Source organism: Cornus florida, unplaced genomic scaffold (genome assembly GCF_030987335.1).
Source record: "Cornus florida cultivar Cherokee Brave unplaced genomic scaffold, ASM3098733v1 CherokeeBrave_3.0.0_Hap2_Chr04, whole genome shotgun sequence".
Classification (NCBI taxonomy): Eukaryota; Viridiplantae; Streptophyta; class Magnoliopsida; order Cornales; family Cornaceae; genus Cornus; species Cornus florida.
In genome coordinates this window covers 21,263,987-21,283,234 of record NW_026775574.1, presented here as the reverse complement: position 1 = coordinate 21,283,234, position 19,248 = coordinate 21,263,987, and positions in this window count along the sequence as shown.

The following is a 19,248-nucleotide window of genomic DNA, read 5'->3' as shown; positions in this document are numbered from 1 at the left end:
AATGAATGTATTTTTTTTTTCCTAATTGGTACTCACACATACTTGTCTCTTCTGAGACTTGAACTCCTGACCTCTCTTTAGAAAATAAGAGGCTGACACCGCTAGACGACTGCCCGTTGGCACAAATATACAAATGAACGTATTACCATAGCACTGATAGGTAACAAGGTTCAGTACACAAAATTCTATGACAACAAATTAAGAAAGCCAAATAGACAATGCAACACAAATCAATTGGATTTAGCGGGATTTTTATACAACCTGCCTGCTAATTATTACTGATTTTTAAAATCCATTTTTATATTCATAATCTCGATGGCTTAATCCAAGCTACATTGTCCATCAAGTATGCAAAGTATATCCATCCATTTTTAAAAGTAAAAACTTCAATTGACATGGTGACCAGCATAAAGACAGAAGCATTCAAATTGAAAGTTAAACCTTAGGTCAAGAAACATAGCACAGAAACAAGACCAGGATAATTCTCCATAAAACTGCCACTTCGAAAAGAGATGTCGCCTTCCCCTTCTTATCTCCACCAATCTCAAAATGCTTGCACCTCTGCGAAAAAAGGGCAACAATCACATATCCATAAAAAACAAGAAACCAACACTTATAGAATCGAAAACGGAAGAGCAAATGGAAGTTGAGAAGCTAACCTTGATTGAGTGCTCTGATACATGCTTGCACCTCTGGCATTGCAGCCTCAACACAATCTTCTTTGTAGTTTTTGCCGACACAGAGAAAGCAATGTTGTAATTTTTTTCCCTGAGTCTACCAACCATACAAAGGTTCAATTTATAAGATAGGACATTCATCGGGAGAGAAGTGCATAGGTTAGTTAAAACATGGATGAGGGTCATTTCAAATAAGATACCCCTGTAAAGAAAAGAGACATAATAGAAATAGGTTTTACCCTCTTGTGGAAAACAGGTTTGATTTGTCCACCATAACCTGACTGTTTCCGATCATACCAGCGCTTGCCCTGCACAGCCAAACTACTTTTTCCCTTCTTGTACTGCGTAACCTTATGCAAGGTATGCTTCCGGCATTCCTTAGACTTGCAATATGTCTTCTTTGTCTTTGGAACGTTCACCTGCAAGATTTGATTCTTGAATGCGTTGCTATTGAAAGGCTTGGCCACACCCATGAACTAAGAAAAGTCAAAAACTGGAATATGAGAGGGCTTTGATTGTAGACAAGTCAAAACTTCAAACTTGTACTAGTAGTACATAGGACTATAGGAGTATATATATTTACAAATTAATGAACATGTGCCCTATTCCTAACTTCTGACTTCTATCCGGCACTTGCACATGTCAATTCAAACTTCATTTGCACCGTTTCGTAATATGAAAAACTAACATGGCATAGTTGACCGCTATGCATTAATCGATTTAGAGTACGTTACACATTTTTATGGATTGAGTAACTAGTTTGGTATAACTAAATCTGAATAAAAAATTTAAGTTATCTCAACTCATATATACCTAATTATTATTATTTTTTATATAAGTAATAATAAATTAAAAAGGGCGTTCAATAGGGGAACGCGTCCCGTAGACAAAGAAACATTCTACTATTCAACAGAAGAGGAACACGAACTTCTGTTCACATAACAAAAAAAGAGAGCGAATAATAAAAAGTTTCAGTGTCGCTGTAGATGACTCCTTCCCTTCAAACATTCTACTATTTCGCTCCTTCTAGATATACTACCAAATACAATGTGGTACAGATCTCCAATAAGCACGAACGCTCCTACTCACACGACAACCTCTCCAAGTATGAATTAGCTCCCTAGTAGAACGTGGCACTACCCAACACATGCCAAAAAGGCCAAGAATGAGATTCCAGCAATCGTGCGCTATAGAACAGTGCAGTAGGAGATGATTGACTGACTCCCCATCCTGCTTACATAAACAGCACCAATTAACAAGAAAATTTCCCCTTTTCCTCAGATTATCGATCATCAAAATCTTTCCCCATACAGCAATCCATACAAAAAATGCCACCCTAGTAGGAACCATGGAGCACCAAATAATCTTCCAAGGAAAATCATAGGATGCAAAATTAGACAGACATAAAAACAAGGACCTTACTGCAAAATGCCCGTGAGAGGAGGGAATCCAAATCAAATTGTCAAAACCCCTGCCAATTCCTTCTTTGCCGATACAATTGATCCAAGAAAATGCTCACCTCTTCCAACTCCCAATCCTGAAATGAAAACCGAAAATGAACATTCCACGTAATCCCATTATTATCAAGATGATAACAGTTAGCAACTATGACATGTTTATCAACTACAATACTATATAACCTGGGAAATGTACGACATAAAGGCTGGTTCCCACACCGAGCCTTAGGTCAATGACTCCCAAACCAGACGGCTTTAGGGCACTAGGTGTTAAGACACCCCTACAGACTTACAAGCTCAAATCAACTAGGTTACAAATCAAGACAACAACCATCTAATCATTTCCTACTTCTTACCTTTTTGGGAGAAGTCCTCACTTTTATTGCTTTTGCAACAACCTTTTTTTTTTTTTTTTTTTTTTTCAATTATTAACCTAGAGTTTGGGCCCTCCACATTTCGGCGCGAGAAGTTCAATGCTTAATGAGGCAAGAATCCCGGCTACTTAGTGAAAAGGGTTTGTTATCCACCTTTATCAAGAATGAAAGCTTTCAATACACTACTAACCCAATTGGGATATAACCAATTCAATAATTAACAAAATATGTACCCCACAAATGAATGCTAGTGTGCGCCTGTGCTAGTGTAGAATCCTAGAATGAATCTCAAAATAATCACAAAGTCAGGATGATGTGGGCCACAAGTGTAAGCAAGATGTCAATCTTTCGAAAAATTTACTCCTAAATGGTTTCCACAAGGCATACAAGGAGTATTGGACTCTCAAGTCAAGCAATTTTTAAATTTTAAGCAATATAGTCCTCAAAAGATCAAAATCATAGCTAGATATGGACCAATCATAAAAATATTCCTCAAATACACAATTCATGCTAAAAATTTTGAATTTAAAAGCTAACACTACAAAACATAATCTCCCCCAAACTTAAATGGCACAATGTCCTCAATGTGCAAGAGAACAAAGGAAAGAGTATACCAGTGCAACTAAAGCATAGAATGATCGGGACTGAATTATCCGAAGTGGGTGGCATGGCCCCCCCAAACTTGGGATGAACTGTGGTCCTGAAATTTGGCAATTGGATAAATTCATCAGATAACAAAATGGGGTAATCAGTGCACAGTGGACATGCAAGTGTAAATGGAATAAACAGAATAGAGAAATGAGAGAGGTATAAGGGTGTTCCTAAAAATTGCGTAGCACTCTCTCACTGAAGTCACTGTGATGTACCTAATGGAATCAAACATACATGTATGAGAATGCAATAAGAAGACATCTATAACAGAAGATAGATATATATATATGAAAAATAAAGTACAGGTACAAATATATGAAAGCCGACAGACTGGTTGGAAAAATAATAAAGTACAGTGACAAAAATATGTATGATGAGAGATCCTGAAACAGAAGGGACTGGGACTCTAGAGGATGAGGTAGGGCGGGCAGGTCTGGCTCCACTAATGTCTCGGGATAAATCTCTGAACATAGCGGTGACATCCGTGCGGAAGGCAGCGAACTCCACTCTGTGGGCCGTGAGGTCAGCTCTGATGGCAATAACAGTGTCCTCATGCGTTTGCAGACGCACTCCGAAGCCGGGGGTCAAGTCTGGCATGGATGAGTCAGAAGACAGCTCCTGGGTCTACTCCTGCTCGTAGATAGGTGACCCGGCTGGAGTATGCTGAACTGCATCATCTGTTGAGTGCTCCAAGTCAATATCTATGTCAATGTCAGCATACTCTGTAGCTGGATCGACTGGTGCATCGTCCGCTGCGAGAGTTGTTGCTGCTGGCTCTGCTACTGCCTCGGCTGCCTGTGCTGCCGCCTCCTCCTCCAACTTCAGCTCTGCAGCCGCTAGTACGGTATGGTCCGGCAAGCGAGTAATGATAGCTCGATAGCTCTTGTCCCAGTCCTTCTTACGGAAGTGACAGGAACCTCTCTCGAGGTCTTCTTGCGGGTGGATGGGATAGTGCTGATCGATGAGGATCTGGGTGATGAGGTGGCCAAAAGGAAGAGACTTGGCCCGTCCGGGCGCTTCCTTGCTCACGTACTCATCGTAGAGTTTCCTCATCACGCTCCAGATGAGAGCAGGAATAGACACCCAGTGGCTGGTATAGAAGGTGTATAGGGCTACTAAGTAGTCGCCCCGCCTCTGAATCCCGCTATGTATATGTTTCGGTAGAGCACCAAATCCGTAAACCACAGGTCATCCGGCAAGAATGTCCGGGTGGCGAAGGTCTCGCCATCGGCATGGTGACTTGTGAGAAAAATCTCCATATCGGCGTAAGAAGGCCTGTAGAGCCTGGGATAGGTCTCCTATAGCTCGGGCGGGCACCGGTGTGGATAGCAGGTGGCGCGGGCCAGAGTGTCCACTGTGATGGTGATCTCGTGGCCATCCACAGAGGTGATGAGCTCTGCTGTAGTGTGCGGGTGATGGCCGGAGGTTCTGGTAGAACAACCGTACCAGTCGTGGATATACAGGCTTTGTAACGGGGGCAAAAATAACTGACAAGCCCCGCTGAATGATGTCCTGATAGGCAGATCGAGTCAGCATCGATCTGGAGAAGAATGCGGTGTCGAATGCTGACTCGTGGTCAATCGCCACTCTCGCATATCAGGGCGTGAGTCTGTCACGCCGTAGAGGAGCTGGCTAAGCTGGTGGAGCCGGCTGAGCTGGCTGCTCAGCGCCTCTATGCGGTGGGGATAGTGATGGAGTGAATGCTGGATGAGCCGGCGACTAGGGTGGAGTAGGGTGTAATGGCTCCTTTGTATGAGTGGGTTGCGCAGTCTCCCCAATTCGCTGTCGGACTCTCCTCTGTGTGTCCTCGGGCGTAGGATCCCGGATATGAGATGGACCGGCCCCGTCGTCAAGTCTGCGGCTGGAGCCGTGATGGTGTCGACGTGCTACCATCTTGATGCGAGCCATAGTCTGCAAATAGAAATTCAAGAGTTAGTGCCAGTATATATAGAATATAAAGCACAATATAGAAACATGTATATCAAATAAGATAGACAAAACAAATATGACATGAATCTATGCAAGTGGCAGAATATGAAACATGTTCAACAATGTAAGTATGAAATGCATCCAATGTGGAATATCACAGGCATTGGGCATATATAAGATAGCATGAACATAAGATAAGATGAATGATGTGTGTGTATGAGATCTGTGAATTCGATCGATCAGAAAAAGAAATGAGATCGATCACAAAAGTTGGATCGATCGAAGGTTGGGTTGGATCGATCGAAGATTGGGTTGGATCGATCACAAAATTTGGATCGATCGAAAATTAGTTGGATCGATCACAAATCTTCGATTGATCATAAATTTGTTCGATTGATCGAACAGTGTGACGATGAAACCCAACAGTCATAGATCTGTAACTTTTGAAGATTGGGGCCCACACAAATGAGTTCGTGGGCCCTTCAACAACACAAATCAACCCTAAATGCACTCCAAACGTGGCCCAAACATCCGAATCTAACAAAAATCTTCAAAATCTATGCACACATATACACACACATATATATATATATAGACATGGATGCTAAAGCTTTGAGAATGGAAGATTAAACATGAAAGCAACACGAATATGACATTGGAAACAACTATGATGCATTAAAGTTTCAAATCCAGGGAAGGATGTCTCGGAACTTACCTCAAAAGAGTGAGAGAAGTGGAGAACGATGGAGATGAACTGAGATGAAGAGGATAGAGATGAACTGAGATTCGAGATTCTTGGATCTTGCCGAAGGGGTTGCCGGAGCTTGAAGAGATGATTCATAGTGAAAGGGGACGAGAGGCTAGGGTTTGGTGAGTGAGATCGATCGATCTCAAGACCCTTGGATCTATTTTTAAAAACATTTCCCGACTAGTTCGACCAATCGAATATGAGTTGTGATTGATCGAACTTTGATGAACTCCTTTCAAAGTATTTTTGAATTTTTGGTTTTTTGAAATTTGCAAAAATGAAATAAAAAATAAAAAATTAGTAAAATAAAGTGAAATGAAATATTTTTTATTTGATTTGATTTATTTATTTAAAAAAAATTATTTAATTAAAAACTAAATACATTAAAATATTTTTGAAAACTTTTTGAAAATTAAAACAAAATAAAATAAAATGAGAGTGAAAATAAAGATGAAAATATTTTTGGATTTTTAAAAAGTTGAAAAGTCAAATTAAAGTCAAAATTGTGAAATGAAAGAAATGTGATCGATCGAAATAAGACTTCGATCGATCATACGGAGGCAAGAATATTCAGGTTCTTGGTTCAAAAATTGGCTAAGTGCTGGAAGTTGAGATCGATCAAACCTTAAGGTTGGATCGATCGAATATTTTCAGATCGATCGAAGAATTTTCAGATCGATCTTGAATTGAATTTGAACGATGGGACAGGGAGCTGAAATATGCAGGTTTATGCAGGCCCAAAATTTTTCTAAGTGTTGGATCAAGAGATCGATCACACCTGAGGTTGGATCGATCGAAAATCTCTGATCGATCTAAGAATAAGTTCGAACAATGGGACAGAGAGGTGATTTTGGATGCAGGTGGATGCAGGTTCAAAATTTGGCTAAGTGTTGAGTACAATCCACAGTTCGATCGATCGAACTCCAATGTGAGATCGATCGAACTTTGTTAAATGCTCAAGTATGACATAAAAGCTTATACAATCCTTACCAAAGTTCCTTTCAATTCATGTGAACCTAAAGCAAGTATCTAGACTTCACAAGAAACAAAATGAAAGATAGAAATGGGGGAGGAATAAGGTTTTGACACCCTACGAATGCCTTTTTGCTAGTCTTTTACGTCTCTAGCAAGACATTGGGCTCTTTTAGCCCAGATCAAAGATCTTGTAATGCATCCCCTCCTTGTTGGGGTGATAGATGCTTTGAACTCCACCCAACAAATGGTCATTTGAAGAACTAGTTGGATCTAGCTCAAAAGAAACTTTTGATCATTTATCTATACAATCAAAACCTTTGGGCTTTTATGCCCTTTCAAAGCAAGAATTTGAAACAACACTTTAAGAATGCAAGGTTGAAGATGATCTTTTGGAAGTTTTGGTTTTACACAAAAGCTCATTTCCTTGACATTGAAGATCATGACATTTTTTTACAACATTGACCTCTACTTCATATTTGTCAAATGAATTGGGTGTGGGATTAAAGATATTCAACTTCACCTTCATGTGGCCAAATGAAATCTTCACTACTCCCGTCCTACAATTGATGTTGGCATTAGCGGTTGCCAAGAAAGGACGGCCAAGGATAACGGGAATTTGGCTCTTAGGATTGGAAATCAGTTCCGTGTCAGTGACAATGAAATCAACCGGGAAGAAGAATTTATCAATTTTAATCAAAACATCCTCAATGACACCCCTAGGTTTCTTAATGGATTGGTCGGCAAGTTGCAAAACTACCGACGTTGGTTTCAATTCACCTAGGCCCAATTTGACATAGACCGAATATGGAAGAAGGTTAACACTTGCTCCTAAGTCAAGAAGTGCCCGATTAATGATATGATCACCAATGATGCATGATGTAGTGGGTGAATCGGGGTCTTTAAACTTTGGAAGAGTGTTATGTTGTAAAATTGGGCTTACTTGCTCGGTCAAAACCACTTTTCTTGGTGCTTGGCTCTTGTTCTTCCGCTTTTGGGTGCACAAGTCTTTCAAGAATTTGGCATAAGCCGGAATTTGCTTGATTACATCCAAAAGTGGAAGATTGACTTTCACTTGCCTAAACATTTCCATGATTTCATTAGTTTTTGCCTTTTGCTTGTCTTTTGAAATGGACCCTTTTAAGGCATCTGGAAATGGAATTTTTGGTTCAAACACTTTTTCGAACTGTTCTTTTAAACTCTTTTCAACACAAGAAGTTTTCGAATTATTTTGTTTCAAATCATTTTTCAACAAAACTTCTTTATCAACATCATTTTTCAAGACTTCTTTTTCAAACACATTTTTCAAAACTTTCTCATTTGCAAGATCATGTGTATACAATGAAGGAGGAATGGGATGTGAAACGGGACGGGTGGCAACTTGAGGTTGCACCGGTTCATTCTCTTCATTGGATATTTCAACTTGATTGTCCACAACTCTACTACTCTGTAAGGTAGTCACCGCATTAACATGTTCAATGGTATGCCCTTCCGATGAGGAATGGGTTTTCACAACACATTGTTGCTTAGGTGGGGCATTAATAGGCATCTTTCCCTTCTCTCTTGCATTAAGAGTGTTTGCTATTTGCCCTACTTGGGTTTCTAGCTTAGCAATGGATTGAGAATGAGAATGAAGTAATTGTGTGTTTGCCTCAAGAGTGCCCAAAGCATTCAAAACTTTTTCTTCAAAGGCGGGACTTCTAGTATTTCCTTGGGAATATGATTGGTTGGGAAAATAAGAATTAATAAATTGATTCCCTTGTGATTGATAAGGTCTATAACCTTGGGATCCTTGGTTTTGAAGTGGAGGTGAAATGTATTTCCCTTGGAAACTGCCTTGGGAAGGGTTTGAGCCCTCTCATTGGTTTTTCCAAGAGAAATTAGGATGATTCCTCCAACTTGGATTGTAATGAGTACCATAAGGATTGTTCCCTTGGTTCACAAAAGTTGCATTGACTTGTTCATTAGGTTCATTTTTTACTTCTCCATGAGGACAATGAGAAGTGAAATGAAGAACACTAGAACAAGTCATACAAGTTTCATTTGATGCATGATGAGAATGGTTAGGAAAGGAAGATACTTGGTTTGCCGAGTTTTGGTTAATCAAGAATTGATCAAACCTTTGAGCTAAAGACTTCATTTCGGCAACTATTTCATTTGAATGGTCGACTTGATGTAAGCCAACACTCTTCCTACCTTGTGAATTTCTACCATTCTTGGATGATAATGTTCTATGGAAAGAATTTTCACTCATGCTTTCATAAAGACGCTACACGTCATCCTCATGCCTATCAATGTATGAGCCACCTATAGAAGCATCAACCATACCCTTATAGTTGTCCGATAAGCTCTCAAAAAAATATTGAACTAATTGCCATTTAGGCATGTCATGATGTGGACACTTCCTAAGCAATTCATTGGAGCGTTCCTATGCCTCATGAAATGTTTCTCCATCCCCATGTGAAAATTCTCGAATTGAGATTCTCAAGGCATTGGTATTAGAAATCGGATAGTACTTCTTCAAAAACTCTTGTTGCATTTCTGCCCAAGAAGTGATTGAAAAAGGCCTAAGATTGTTAAACCAATATTTTGCCTTGTTCTTTAAGGTGAATGGAAAAAGTTTGAGTCTTAAGACCTCTTCCGGCATGTCCGTATATTTTACGGTGGAACATACTTCAAGAAACTCATCCAAATGCTTATAAGGTTTTTCACTAGGAAGTCCATGAAAGTTAGGAAGCATTTGAATGGTTTGTGCTTTAATTTCATAATGATGTGCTCTAAATGGTGGCAATTGAATGCATGTGGGTGCATTGTATTCATTAGGCATATAGTGATCTCTCAAAGCAAGAGGTGGATTACTTACTTGAGGTGCAACATGAACACCTTGGTTTTGAATTCCTTGATTAATGATGGGAGGTTGTGGAGCATACATTAGCCTTGGCATTCCATATGGGACTTGGCCTTGTTGTTATGGTGGTTGGATGAATGGCCTTGGCATGCCTAAAGGTATTTGAATGTTTTTATTATGCACATTAGGATGAAAGATACCTTGTTGGTCTATGTGACTAAGGTCCTCAATATGGTTATCATTATGGTCATCCATTAATAGATTGGTTCTATTTGAACTTCCTCTTCCCCTAGGATTTCTAATGATGGATTCAAGATGCAAATCAAGAGGGACAAGAGTTGGTCTCAATGAACAACGTCCATGCATGCACAATGCAAAACAACAAACACAAAGAATGAGAAACACTTCACCTACACAACAATGCAATTAAACTTCCTCCATAAACACTTAACCCATATTCCTATGCTTTAACAAAGATGATGCAAAGAACAATAAAATAGCCTTTACACGGGCTCACGATTTATCTAAGAATTGAATTACAAGCCTCCACGCGGGCCGACAATTTAACTAAGGGATTGAGTAAAGAAAGTCTCACAAAGGTCCTTAAGCACTTCAACTCCAAATTTTAAGTTTAGCTTAGCAATTTTTTTAAGTTTTTAGCATTTTTCCTTTCTTTGCTTAGCTCCTTTGCTTGGATGCTCCTTTGTTTGCCTCTTGCTCAATGCACCTTGTCAAATATGAACAAACACAATAAGTAATTAAAAGAAAAATAAAAACAAAGTAAAGACACGATCAAAAGACTACTAATTCCTAGTCGATTCCACAACTATGACGTTGCCTAATCCCCAGCAACGGCGCCAAAAACTTGTTGGTCCTTAGGTCGCGGTGACCAAAAGCTTGAAAAAAGCGTGCAATTTAGGCGAGGGCTAAGTTTTACATTTATAAAAGCCACTACTACCTTTCACTAAAAATATAGTGAGGGCGAGTAGGGATCGTCCCAAGGGATTGGAGTCGGAGTTAATTGTGGAATCTCTATTAGGGTTAGTAGGCTGAATGATCAAACAATTGATTGGTTGGTTGATTAGACTAGAGAGCAATTGAATTAAACTAAGTAATCGAATGCAATAAGGAGTAAGTAAGAGAGAGTGAGGTCTTGGGGTTTAGAGATCACCACCAAGCAATGCATTTCTATATCATTGACAAGTGACTAATGAGGGCAATTAGGGTGTTGTAATATTGGTGTGTGTGTGTGTTTGGTTGATTCAACAAGCAAGGATGACTAGTTAAGCATGTATTGTCTAAACATCATGTGAGAGGCACAATATATCTAAGCAATGAAGCATATATTGTCTAAACAACATGTGGAAGGCACAATAGATCAAAACAAGTCATTGATCCTTTCATTAGGCTCACAATCCAAATACAACACAAGATTAGAGATATATGCTACTTGTATTCAAAAGTAACATTAAACAATAAGCATAGATTGTCCTCTCATTTAACACTACACTATAACTACACTAAGTTTACACTACTAGCATGAAAGTAAACTTGGGGAGAGGCACAATCTATCAATGAATAAGTATGAACCATCAAGAGAATCACAATAGCATTCAATTAAGCACTATGTTTTGACAATCTCTAAATTCATGGCATCAATACACATAGACATGCATCAACAATACAAAATCTAGAGACAAGAACATGAACATCTACTCTAGCATACATAGACATATGGATAGAATGAAATGATCAATTGGAAGCATTAAACCACATAAATCATTGAGTAAACAAGATCTATATATATCAAAGTGTCAAAACAATTATTACAACACTAATCCCTCAATAATACACAAGATTAAGATATAGAAAGCATGCTTGGGGCTAACTCTAGCCCTAAGAGGATGTCTAGCCACTCATGGTGAGGATGCTCCAACCCTCAAGGGCTAACTCCATAGAAGAGGTTTGCTCCTTGTTGATGAAGATCTCCAATGGTGTCTCTAGCCTCCTCCTCTAAGCTTCCTAAGAGAGATGGTAAATCTCCAAATATTCAAGTATTGGGCTCTATGTGTCTAAGCTCTCCCTCATCAAAAGCAATCCTTATCCTTATATAGGTAAGTTAAAATGACTCCCCAAATGAGCTAGGGACGTGCACACAATATTCTCCAATGATTGGATAAAGGACAACTTTCAATGAGCTAGAATTTTAACTTTTTGCACTTAGAGGAAGTTCGATCGATCGAACCTAAAACCTGGATCGATCGAACTTGCTGAGATCTATCAAACTGAGGTTGGATCGATCTAACTGGCTGAGCTTTTTGGAAAAAGACAAATCCGAGATATTTTAAGAGATATTTTTAGGAAAAGGACAAAAGTGGTTAGTGGATGGACAGCTATGGATATAATCAATCATTTGAATAAGGACAAAGGTGTTTGATCGATCGAAGAATGATGTTGGATCGATCGAACTTTTGAACTTAGGTGCTTTTGGGCCAAGGCTTGCATCTATCTTGAAATGCTGAGATCGATCAATGTTCGATCGATCGAACCTTGGACTTGGATCGATCGAACTTGCTGCCTTGCTTCCTTTTGCTTCTTTCTTCCTCCACTTTGCTCCTTTCTTTGTTTAATCTTAGAATTGCTTCAAATAAGCTCTTATTTGGCTGAGTTAGCTTATTTTGGGGATAAGTGTCGGAAAATGGAAATAATACGAAATCAATTAAAAACGACAAAGAAAGATAGATAAAGGTACTAGAATGCCTAAGCTTAAGGGGTTTAAATACGCACTCTTCAGTGCTCATCAGTCAGCAAGGGAAATAAGCATCTCCGTTCAAGAATGATTAAACCTCATACCTCACAAAATGAGAGGTAGAAGAGGCTTAATCATCCCAAGTTTCCTGTTCATGAGGATTCCTATTTAACTCGCACACAAAAGCGAAGGCAACAAAGGAAAAGGGCTGATAGAAGAAAGTTATGGGAGAAAGACCATGGCTGGTCCAACTGGCCAAAGAAAATAGCTAAACCATTAGACCTATCAGAATTTCCAGCTAAAGGAAAGGAAAGAGATCCTGATGATTTGCTAGATTTTGATTCAGAAGCCGAAATTCCTTAATAACGATTAGCCCTCCTACAAAAGAGGAAACAAACATGGAAATCTCTAACAATTCCAGCAGCAGCAATAAGAAGATTTGTTTTGGCAGCCTTCCGGGTGAGTTTACTTGCAATATGGTAGTGGTTCTTCTTTTATTTTTTGAGCCACAGCCAAACCAACCAACTTTAATGGAAGGAGACGTAGTAGACATAAATCCTCCTTTGGAAAGTCCTGGACTGTTTAGTTCCAGAACATTTATAATGGAACCGAGTAAGGGTATCCATATAGAAGAGGTTTCCGAAGAAGAAGCTGAGCATCTTCAGAAATTAAAAGGAGTCATGATTGAAGAAAACACCCCTACAAAACCAAAGAAAATTATGTTGGAAAAACCACCATATGGCATAACTCAGTAACTCAAACATTTATATATCAAGGTACTGGTGGAAGGAAGGCCCCTAGCAAGAGTTTTGGTAGATAATAGTTTAGCACTGAACGTTGTTCCAGTCAATGTCATGTGTATGCTTAGAAAGTCGCCTGAAGACATCATTCCAACTGATGTATCTATTAGTGGATTTACGGGAGGAATAGTGAAGACACAAGGAATTCTACCGTTAGAATTAACGGTGGGAGATAGAACTTTAATCATAGTTTTTCTTCATCTTTGAGTCCACAACGGCCTATAACTTGCTTTTAGGTTGTGAATGGATTCACCAAAACTTTTGCATTCCATCTTCACTCCATCAAATGTTGATATTTTAGGAAAGAGATGAGGTAAAAGTGGTGGAGGCTGATAACCGGCCATTTATGGCAAAAGTCTACCATGCAGATGCCAAGCTCTATAGTGAAGAATTCTTTCCAATCAGATTTATTGGAAAAAATAGCAAGGGCCGTCCAAGGAAGGCCATCATGAGACGAACTCTCACAGAAGAGGACATAAAAGAGTTTTTCCAAGGAACACCAAGGCCAACAGTTCTACCCAAGGCTGGTGTTCAACACTATATTTTAGACAAAAAAATTTATGGAAGGAAAACCTAAAGAAGATAGAATGCTTGGCTAGGCAGTTAATTGTTGCCTTGCCAAGTTGAAAGCATACCTAGCCGAACTATGGCTGGAAAGGATTGCAGCTGCCAATACTTCATTCTCAACCAATGTTTTGGAGATTATAAAAGATACTGAAGACAAGTTAGATATCATCCAATTGACAGACTTGAAGGCAGCACCAATAAAGTTAGATGATCTCAAGGCCGAAGTACAAGATCCTTTGTTAGAAGTCAATCTTGGAACGGAAAAAGACCCTCAGCCTACCTACATCAGTAAGCTTCTGGAACCAACTTTTAGAGAAGAGTTAATTTCTTTACTTCAAGAATACAAAGATTGTTTTGCGTGAAAATATGAGGAAATGCTAGGACTTTCTAGAGAGCTGGTAGAATATAAGCTGCTAATTAAGGAAGGTTTCAAGCCTTTCAAGTAGCCCCAAGAAGGATGTCCCAAGAAGTTGTTCTGAAGGTCAAAGAAGAAATAGAAAGGTTACACAAGGCTGGTTTCATAAGAACCGCTAGGTATGTTGACTGGATTTCCAACATAGTTCCAGTTATTAAGAAGAATAGCAAGCTAAGGGTATGTGTGGATTTCCAAAATATAAATCTTACAACTCCAAAAGATGAGTACCCCATGCCTGTTGCTGACCAATTGGTCGATTCCGTTGCCAAGAATGAAATTCTTTCATTCATGGATGGACATTCCGGGTACAACCAGATTTACATTGTAGAGGAAGATATTGCTAAGACAGCCTTCAGATGTCCAGGTTCCATTGGAACCTTCGAATGGGTTGTCATGCCATTTGGGTTGAAGAATGCCAGAGAGACATATCAAAGGGCTATGAATGCTATTTTTCATGACATGATCGGCCATTTTCTAGAAGTATACATTGATGATGTAGTCATCAAATCCTCGACCAAGGCACAACATCTCCATAATTTGAAGATGGCTTTTGAAAGAATGAGGTAGCATAAATTGAAGATGAACCACTTAAAGTGCGTTTTTGGGGTTTCAGCTGGAAACTTCTTGGGTTTCCTGGTCCATCAAAGAGGTATTGAGATAGATCAAAATAAAGCAAAGGGAATCATTGAAGCAAAGCTACCGGCCACAAAGAATGAACTATAAAGATTTCTTAGCCAAGTTGGATATCTAAGGAGGTTATTTGCTAACCATGCTGGAAAGACTCACGTTTGTTCCCCATTGCTGAAATAAAAGACGGTGAAGAATTCAAGTGGATAGAACAACACCAACAAGCCTTTGAAGGTTTGAAAAGTATTTAGCTAACCCTCCGTGATGATGCCTCCAATTAAAAAGCGGTCTTTAAGATTATACTTATCGGCCGCTGATGAATCAATTGGAACCCTCCTAGCTCAAAATAATGAATGGGGAAAGGAGCAAGCTATTTATTATCTAAGTAGAGTGCTCACTCCAGTGGAATATAGGTACACTTCCATTGAAAAGTTGTGCCTTTCCTTATATTATGCGGTTATGAGGTTAAGAATCTACATGTTGCCAGTGGTCGTGTATATAATTTCCCAAACAGATTTGATTAAGTATATGCTTTCGAGGCCTTTGATCACTAAACGCATTGGAAAGTGGTCATTGGCCTTAATGGAGTTTTCTTTTAAATATATTCCACAAAATGCAGTCAAATGGAGGGCAGTGGCAGAATTTCTAGTAGACCATCCTTCCACCAATATTGATTCAGAAGTATGCGATGAGATGGATAATCTCTACCTTGACTATACGCCTTGGACTCTCATATTTGATAGATCAAGTACTCATGATGGAGTGGGAGCTGGAATAGTCATCATTTCACCAAAAGGAAGGAAGAAAGACCACATTTTTTTTCTTCTTGGATTTCAAGTGTACAAATAACCAAGCTGAGTATAAGGCACTAATTATTGGGCTGGAAATCCTGTTAGAACTAAAGGTAGATAAAGTCTAGATTATTGGACATTCCAACTTGATACTTAGCCAACTTTCTGAGGAATATAGATGTCTCAATTGACATTTGAGGCCTTTCTACTCTGTGGCCTTGGAATTACTATGCTAGTTTGATGATTTCCAACTCAAATATTGGCCAAGACATTTAAACACGGAGGCTGATGATCTAGCACAATTAGCTTCTCGAGTAAAAGTCCCACTGGGTGTAGTAAAGAATGTGATTATAATCAAAAGAAAGACTCTACCTTATGTAGAATTACGGCATGAGATGGCAGGTCATTTCCAAGCTGACGGCCCAGAAAGAATCAAACCTGCCAAGAAGACATGGGAGATTTTCAATGTTGATATAGATGGTTTAGACTTGGAAGATTGGAGAACACCAATTATCCATTTCTTGGAAGAGCCTAGTGCCGATGTGGACAAGAGAATTCAGCTTTTGGCACCTCATTATATTTTGATTGATGGAGATCTCTACAAAAAGAGTAAAGAAGATGGACTTTTGTTAAGATGCCCTAGCAAGAACGAGTCCATAAGAGTAATGGCAGAATCACACCTTTAAATATGCGGAACACACCAAGCTGGAATCAAGATAAGGTGGCTTCTTAAAAGGTACGGCTATTATTGGAAAGATATATTGAAAGATTGCATAGAGTTTCCAAAAACCTGCATTGCATGTCAAAAACATGGCCCACTCCAAAGAGTTCTAGCTATAAACATGCAGCCAATAATGAAAATATGGCCATTCAGAGGGTGGGCTTTAGACTTCATTGGAAAGTTAAGGCCACCATCTGCAGACGGTCATACTTATATGGTAGTTGCAACAGATTATTTCATAAAGTGGGTGGAGGCCATTCCATTAAAGACCTGTGAGCAGTCAATAGTGATTAATTTTATCAAGAAGCACATTATACACAGGTTTGGAATTCCAGAGACTCTCACCACAGATAGAAGCCTTTCTTTTATTGGAAGCGAAGTTATTAACTATTGTGCTGAGTGTGGCGTTCAAGTAATCAGTTCCACTCCATATTTTTCCCAAGAAAATGGACAGGCAGAAGCTTCCAACAAAGTAATTCTCAATATCTTTGAAAAGATGATTGAGAATCATCCAAGGGAGTGGCATCACCTACTTTCTGAGGCCCTTTGGGCTTATAGGAGTTCAAAAAGATCAAGTACAGGTGTCACACCATATATGCTTACATATGGACATGATGTCGTTCTCCCAATGGAAATGACCATTAGGTCTGCAAGGGTGGCTTTCCAAAATAAGCTAACTCCAGCAGATTACAACCATGCCATATTGGTAGAATTGGAAGACCTTGATGAAGTCCGTTTTAATGCCTTAGACCATATTATTACTCAAAAGAAGAAAGTCATGTGGGCATACAATAAGAAAGTTAAGGCAAAGACGTTTGTTGAAGGAGACTTGGTATGGCAAGTCAAATTTCCACCTGGAGTTAAAACATCGGAATATGAAAAATGGACACCTAACTGGGATGGTCCTTACTTGGTAGAAAGAGTCCTTGGAAAATAGGCTTATAGATTGATGGACATAGATGGAGGATTCCATAAGCATCCTGTGAATGGTGTGTACTTAAAAGAGTATCACCCTTCCATCTATGAAGATTGGAAAGCCACAGTCATTCAACCGGCCACATAATATGGCTAGTATCTTCCTTTCCAAGTAAACCGAAAAACTGGAAAGAAAGCGTAATGGAAATACTTTGGGCATTCTAATAAGTAAAAGCTAAGTACTTGGAAAAGTACATTGGCTAGAGTCATGAAGTGGACTTAGCTATATTTCCAGGATCAGCTGATTTCTCAAGTATGGAGCATTTCATTAAGAAGAGGCTACATTACAAGGTCCAGGTTCTATTCATACTGGAAATTACTCATCTTGCTTATATATATATGCATTTCCATGTTAGCAATTCCAAGTTAAGTCCAGCTATATTGAAAGTACCTGAGAAACTTTTTCTTGTCCCATTACTTTATATAAAACATCCTCTTTTTCTTCCTGTACTTCCACTTCTTTTTTTTCAATTTATTTTTCTCCTTCTTTATGATGGTGGAATTCAAATCCCATGCTTTATCATCAAGTTGTTCCACAAGGCATGGAATTTGGGGAGCATATGTTTACTCCATTATTTTTGGCCCAATGGAAATGCGACATATGGCGAGTTCCAATGGAACTTACCACGCTAGATCGCAACTTTAATCAATTATTATTATAAACAATGTAATATTACGTAGTAATTGAAAGTGGACCAATACAATCTTACTATATGGGGTTTTTCTATTTTTGAAGGAAAGAGGTAAGTCCTAATTGAACTTGCCATCTTTAAAACAATGGCCCACTTTTTCCTATTTGGAATATAGGGATTGCATGGAAACACTATCCTACAAGCAACCTCATACAATCATCCAAGATAAGGTTCATCCAACCAATCGATTTTCAACACATGGCAAGTTCTGTAGGACTTACTACGGCATATCAATTCGTTAGGGATTATTATTATTGAAGGTTTATGGAAAATTATGTTTCCAAAAGAATGGATATTTTCCATTCTAACAAGATCAAAGTTGACCAAGTAAAAGGGGAAGAACATGGAGCAGGATTTTCTCCTTATTTTTAGGAGGCGTGGTCTACAGAAGGAAAGGGGTGTGGGATTATTTGTATCCATAAATATATATGCACATATATATTTATGTCAGATATAATCCCACGATGAAGTAGTTATGGAAATTAAGGAGTCCATGGCACCATGAATTTCAAGCCCAGAAAGGAAGGTTTGGTTGAGGGAAGTTGCAGAAATCAAGAAGATGTGGTCGGCAGAAGAGAAAGAACGTGGGATGACACACACACACACACACACACATATATATATATTTATGCGTATATATATATATATATATATATTTGTATTATATGCAGCCCACGATGAGAAAATTGCTGAAGTCCAAGGGCCACAACGCTATGAAAATAAGTTGAAAATAGTGGAACCATGAAAGGTAACTACCACTATTTGAAGTAAGTAATTCGTGTCAGAGAAGAGGAAGAAATCAGCGGCAAATAAAGGAGATGTGGGTTTACAAAATTAGACATATATATATATACATGTGTTAGGCTCGCAAGAAAGTGCTGGTTCCGCTTTCCGGAATGTGTGGAAATGTGGAATAGAATAGTTTGAGTTATGGGCGTGCCAAGAACAGTAATAGTTCCAAAGTAGAAATCCGAACGGTTATCCAGTTGAAAAGTTGTAGGGATTAGGCGATTGTACGAAGTTCTAGAATGACCACCTTCGAAGGGTCTTTTTTGCCTTTGAACAAGGACTTTAAACTATTCTATTGCTAATAGAAATGAAGACGGTATTGAAGTGCAAGTGCTGAAATTAAGGTAATTGAAATGCAGGACTTGGAATGTAAGAAAGGAAGTGCAAGTGTTGAAATTAAAAGTAATTGAAGTGCAGGACTTGGAATGTAAGAAAGTAACAAAAGGAGTACAGGACTGGAAATTCA